The sequence below is a fragment of the Quercus robur genome, chromosome 5 (genome assembly GCF_932294415.1).
Source record: "Quercus robur chromosome 5, dhQueRobu3.1, whole genome shotgun sequence".
In the NCBI taxonomy this organism is placed as follows: domain Eukaryota; kingdom Viridiplantae; phylum Streptophyta; class Magnoliopsida; order Fagales; family Fagaceae; genus Quercus; species Quercus robur.
This window is the reverse complement of record NC_065538.1, coordinates 45,434,936-45,441,591: the sequence shown is the minus strand read 5'-3', so window position 1 is coordinate 45,441,591 and position 6,656 is coordinate 45,434,936. Positions and strand designations below refer to the sequence as shown.

Sequence of the window (6,656 nt, the reverse complement as noted above, 5' to 3'; positions counted from 1 at the left end):
CTCTCTTTTTTCCCTGTGCAGCAATCCTTGTTGCTACTATCACCTTTGCTCTTTGTACGGCAATCCTTTTTCTCTACTCTTCAATATGCAGCACACTTAAAAACTTAATATATATTATCTTTATATGTTACCCAACCGACTTACACTCCTAGCACACAAATTCTAATTCACTTGAATTTGAAGTCTATAATACGGGTCATTCTATAGTACCCCTTATTTGTTTTGGGAGGTATGGTACCCTCCCCAATCCTAACCATTAATTTATTATTGTTTCAATCCTGACTATTCATTTAATTTTAATGGAAACCGGTAATTGGTAAAGTAGGTCAGTCTAAATAAACTAAAAAAAATTCAAATGGTTCCTATCTCAGCCTTTTCTCTTGCGTTCTCTTCTTCTTCCTCTAGTTCTCCGACTCTTTTTTCTTCCTTTCTCATACTTTGCTCCTGCATTCACTCCATCTCCTTATATTCATGGTCACATTATATTCCTATTTTTCTATCATTCTAGGTATGGTAGAAAAAGCTACAAAATTTTATGAAGTTTTTTGATCTGCAAAGCAAAAGTAGCTTGAAGATAGAGATAGGTTATTGCAAGTAATTTTTCTCTACAATACGATTCTGTCGTTTTACCTTGTTGAGTGGGGAGAAATCATAGGACCTGAGATCAAGTAGCGATTTTCATGCCAAAAAAATCCTTCTTCAAGAAAACAAATTCATATCCAGCAGAAGAAATTTTTTACTCTAACTATCCTCATGTTGGTATTTCTTAGTCTAGATCCCTACCTCTAGATTTGCAAAATATGGGTTCTTTAATTCTTTGTAGGTCATGTATCTATTTGGGAAAAAAAAATTCTTTGGTTTTTTCAATTCAATTAGTAATAGAAATTTATGCCATGTAATTGATATTTGACATGTACATGCCATAAGGTTCTTTTCCTCTCTTTCTTCTTTTGATTTTCTTGGATTTTATGATGTAAGAAGATAATGTTGAATTGTGATTGAGTTAGTAAATATGATTCAAGATGGAGGAATTTTTTGCATTTAAAGTTTGGGTATTTTTTTATTTTTTTTATAAGAGTGCTTATGCATATACATGTTTGTAAAAATGCCAAAAAGGGCTTTTGTTTATTTATTTTATATTTTTTTTCCTCTGGGCATAATGTTTCCCTTCCTTAGTTATTTAATAGGCCATTGTAATGTTTTTGATGTGTTTGGATTCGGTCAGCTTCTTGTCATGGCAATAGCTATGCTTTGCCATGCTTGGCCGAGCTTTGCGTTTGAGCCTAAGGATAGAGTCTTAATTCTTCTAGAAAAGAAAGAAAACCATGCCTAGTATTCTATGTTAATGATTTGCTCGTGTTCTTAGTGTTTTTAGATAAATAGCCTCGATTGGTCCAAATGTCTACATGTGGAAACTATTATGATGACTATTATCATCATCATCATCATCATAGTTTCCATATGTAAATCTTTGAAAATGATAATAAACAGTCAAAATAAGAACTTATGGAACCTTTGTATGAAAGCATTAATAATTCTAGAGACTTACAACATCTTTCTTCCATAAAAAAAAATAAAAAAAAAAAAAAAAAAAAAAAATAGAAACAAGCTGTCCTAACAGACATAGTAATTTAGCAAAAATAAAATAAAAAATGATGTAGTAATTCATAAAAGCAGAGAGCTTAAATAGTTTTCATTTTTGCAATAAATATGATATTGATGGGTACAACAATGTTTTTATTTTAATTTTCATCTAGGACTTCAAAATATGAGGACAGTTATGCAGAATGCAAAAGTACTCTTGAGGTTTATGTCCATGAGATTTGCCTCTCATTAAATGGCAGTAATAGTTGCTCTGTTTGCCAATACAGTCAGGTGACTTCTACCGCTTTGTTTGTTTCAGCAATGATATTTTCTAGAAAATGAGTCATTTTTCAAAAATCATTTTCTATAAAACTATCTCATTTTCCAATGTTTGGTAGCAACTTTAAATGAGTTGAAAACCAATCTCATAACTTCCCTTATTTAGCTTGCTGTGAGATAAAGTTGTTTTCCAAAAAAATTTAATGGAAAACAATGTCTAAAAATAAGTCATACTTTTTATGTTGACTAAAAATAGTTTTCCTTTGACTCATCTTTTTTTTATACTACCAAACACTGAAAAACATGGAAAACTATCTTTACACAAGGTTTTCCATCGAAACAAACGGAGCGTACAGTAAATTGGTATCATGAATTCTGTTGATATCAAAGACAAAAGTTCAAGTTATATAAAATAAAATTCTTCAATTGGCTCAAGAAATTTGTTGGCTTTAGAAGGGTGCACTAGTTGGTTCATACAAGGGGAGTTGCCGTTTATACAATACATCTGGTACTAGTTTAGAGAGCTCTCTGTGCGTGCATGGTTGGTTTAGTCAAGTTTTTTATGCACTAACTATTAATAAATTCTTTATCTATTCATACTTTCAGAGAATAAGTTGCAACAAAAAAGCCAAATCAAACTGTAGAACAAGAAGAAGAAATCTCATCACAAGAAAATCTCTGGTTTCCAGGTAATTTGGTGGCTCTATCATCTTGTACTTTTTATGAGATTATTATAAATTCAACTACAATTACCTTGCCGATTTCCTTCTATTTTATACTCTCCTTGTTCAGCTGATTTTCACTTGTAAAGATGGGTTGTATGCTTCCTTTGAGAGACAAGTTTGGTTGATACTTTTTAGTTGCTGATCAATTTATGTAAACAGTTTGCTCCAGGTAGTTCATCAGAAGTTCTCATCACATCTGCAGATTCACGAATTCGGGTTGTTGACGGTATTGATCTGGTTCACAAGTTTAAAGGTATAAATAAGATACATCAAATTGTGTCTTCATTTGTTTTTGTTACTTTTCTTTTTTTTATTATTTATTAACATGAAAATGCTTGATACATGAAATTTTTGTCTTAAACCTGATTGACTTGATTAATATGATTGTACCTCCAAAATTTGATGCGTTTCTTCATTTCCTGAAGTTCTCAATGGTACTTTCATTATGCAAAGTGTTAAAAATTGCTTTGAACTTAATGGCTAACTCTTAGATTTAGGCTGTTATAGTTCTGACTTACAACTATTAAAATATTGTAAATATTTGATCTTTAGGAAGGACAATGATTAAGCACTAATTTGGAGAGCAAAAACTTATTTTTAACTTTTCTGGCGAAACGCCACTGTGGATCACAAATTTTTTTTTTATAAACCATTATAGTAGCCTTTTAGTTACAATATGCTAAACCTTTGACCTTTGGAAATATGGTGTAGCACGGATGTGCTTGACTTGGTGCCCTTTAGAGGCGTGTGTAGAACTTACCTATAAAAGAAACTACATAATAAATTAGTTGAACTTTTAAATAAAATTACTTATCAAAAAAATAAATTAACAAATTAGTTGGAAAAAAACTTGCCGTCAAAAGGCATGAATCTTTGAGTTGGACCTGTATGTGGTACTTCTTATGTTCAATGTCAATTTAAACATTAGTTCAATCTTTCATTTATTGAGTTATTTGGAGAAAGGCAACTATACTGATGGTATTACCAAATTTCCATTGAAATCACCCACCTCAAATCCTATACAAAATAATGGGTACGTACTAAATTAGTATTTGCACTTATGGATAACTATTGTGTGAATCTTTAAACTTTTTAAGTTTTAACTATTTTCATATTTCAAGAATATATTTTTAGTGGAAGTAAATTTTACAATTTTCACATAATATGCTTAAATTGCTTCTTTATCAACAGTGTTTACTTTTTGTAGGAGAATTGGTCGGAATGTTTGCGATACAAGTTGGCATCAAATCTAGCGCTTTCAAAAGAAAATGAACAATGTTCCAAAATTATAGAAAATGCTAGAAAAATTCCACTACATGATTATTTTCGATCACTTAAATGACAGTGATTTGTATAAATTGATGACTAAATTTTCTGGAAAATGCTGCAATTTAGTGAATTTTCTTTTTTGCAAAAGGGAGATTGAATTTTTATCATTCATGATCGCAAACGTATGTGTTGTGTGCATACATGCAATGTAGTTGATAGTTACATTTGTGAAGAATTGGAAAATTAAATTTGTTGTGGTGCTTTATGTGACACCATTCAAAGCAATGGCATTTCAACCTTGCTATCTCTTGTGACCCAAGGGTCTAAAACTTATCATTATTGTTGAAATGGTAAATTATGAAGGACAATTATTTTGATAAAAAAATTTTAAAATAATCAAAGTTTGACCAAGGTCGCCATTTCTCAAGGCCATCATAGTTTCATATATAAGAGCTACAATTTTTTTAAAAAAATTGCTATTGTGATGAGCGTTAATTAGTAAGTAAAAAAGTGACTTCAGTGGTGGACCCAAATGTAAAATTACAGTCAAATGTGATATTGGTGCTGCCCATGTAACAATGGAATCGTCAAATGTGAAAAAAAAAAAAAAAAAAAAAAAAAAAAAGAAGAGGGTAATACCGAATGTGACAAAAGTACAGTCAGAAGTGATGTTAGTACTACCTATTGTAATAATGGAACTGTCAAATGTAAGAAAAAAAAAATAGGGTACCACTGAATGTGACAAAAGTATAGTCAGATAAGATGTTGGTATTGCCTAATGTGACAATGAAATCATCAAATGTGAGAAAAAAATAAAGGAACCACTAAATGTGACAAAAGTATTGTCAAATGTGATGTTGGTACTGCCAAATGTGACAATGGAACTGCACAATGTAAAAATGAAACCATCAGATGTGAGAAAAGAAAAACCATCAAATGTGACAAAAGTATTGTCAACTATGATGTTGAAATTGTACAATATGAGGATGAAACAATCAAATATGAGAAAAAAATAAGGAAACTACAAAATGTGACAAAAGAACTGTCACATGTGATGTTGGAACTGCACAATGTAAGGATGGAACCATCAAATGTGAGAAAAAAAAAATAAGAGAACCACCGAATGTGTCAAAAGAACTGTCACATGTGATGTTGGAACTGTAAAATGCGAGGATGGAACCGTCAAATGTGAGAAAAAAATAAAAAACCACCGAATGTGGCAAAAGAATGGTAACATGTGATGTTGGAACTACGCAATGTGAGGATAAAACCGTCAAATGTGAGAAAAAAATAAAGAATCACTGAATGTAGCAAAAGAACTGTAATATGTAATGTTGGAACTACACAATATGAGGATGAAATTGTTAAATATGAGAAAAAAGTAAAGGAACCATTGAACAATGTAAGGATAGAACCGTCAAATATGAGAAAAAGGTAACCTAGAATAGCAAGTTACCTACTAGTTGGTATCGTACCCCTTTTTTTGAGGGGGGGTACGGTAGAATTACCCCTATAATACTACATGCTAGCCACGGAATAATAATACAAGCCCATATGTGGGCTAGACCACGTGCTTTATGCACCCATCAGTTTGTTTTGTATTATGAATTGACTTCTGGTACGCTAGTTGCCAATCAGGGCAGAAAAATAGGCTTATGAATTGTTGTTGTTGTTGTTGTTGTTTTTTTTTTTTTTTTTTTTAAATAATACGCTTCATCTTCCATTTTTCTTATTTTTTATCTGTTTATATTAGATTATAGGTGAGAGTGATATGGTAATTTTACTTTTGTTTTTTTTGGCCAAAATCCAAATTACAACCCTTTAAATATTGAGTGAATTGTCAATTTCGTTTCTAAATTATATTTTTAGTCATAAGTTGGTCCTTCTGTCCACCGCAGACTATAAAATAGCCATCAAGTCCAGTAAAACAGTGTCATATCGCGGCGAGCTAAGTAAATTGACAGGAATGTTAAAGTTCAAGGACTTATATTTCACCTAAACTTAAACTTGAAGGGTGTAATTTGGATTTTAGCCTCTTTTTTTTTTTTCTTTTGGGGCAAATAAATTATGGAGGATTGACATCTTGATTTTGTTACTTGTGTTTACTTTCTTAAGTTAATTATGGAGCAGTGATGTATTGATGTGTACTAGTGGGTGATCCTGTTTTGATCCAAGTCCTTTGTAGTCTCAACTTCAAATTCTCTTATTATGTAGTCTAAACACATAATGTATGTGGAGAGTTGCAGTTTCATAGATGTCAATGGATGGGAGAACTAAGTTGACAGGAATGCAAAAGCTTCTAGATTAAAATGTGAAAAAATAAACTTAAGAAAAGAAAGTATGTAGTTTGGATTAAAGTTATTTTGCGTGTTTTTGTGTGTGAATGAATTATGGTGTAATTGATTGTTAGGACATATGTGATTCACTTGTTAGAAACATATGTCACTATGTTATGTAATTGGCTAATCCTTCGACAAAACACACTTTACTTGTAATTGGGTAGATCAAGGATGTGTTTAATACTTCAAGAAACCTTGTTTCAAGATCAAGTGTTAAAACCATGCAAGTCTGTCCAAGATTCAAGCTGAGAAAGTGCCTGTCATTAAAGCTCAACAGCTAGCATCTATTGAGCTTGAAGAGTTGTTCCAGCCTTATGGCTCGATAGCAGCTCGACAGATAGCCATCTGTCGAGGTTCATGAAAAATAGAATTTCAATTCTGTTTTGACTCCAATCTGTGATTGTATGTTTGGGCTTTCTTTTCTCACAACTCTAGACATATAAAATGATTATTTTAAGCG

General features: G+C 31.6%; 1 long non-coding RNA gene across 1 annotated transcript; it reads left to right on the top strand.

Moving 5' to 3' along the window:
• The first annotated feature begins 2,220 nt into the window (after positions 1-2,220).
• On the top strand, positions 2,221-4,141 carry LOC126729089 (uncharacterized). The gene is made up of 3 exons (XR_007656494.1): positions 2,221-2,552; positions 2,748-2,841; positions 3,796-4,141. It is a non-coding gene; the product is annotated as an uncharacterized LOC126729089 (long non-coding RNA).
• The last annotated feature ends 2,515 nt before the right edge of the window (positions 4,142-6,656 follow it).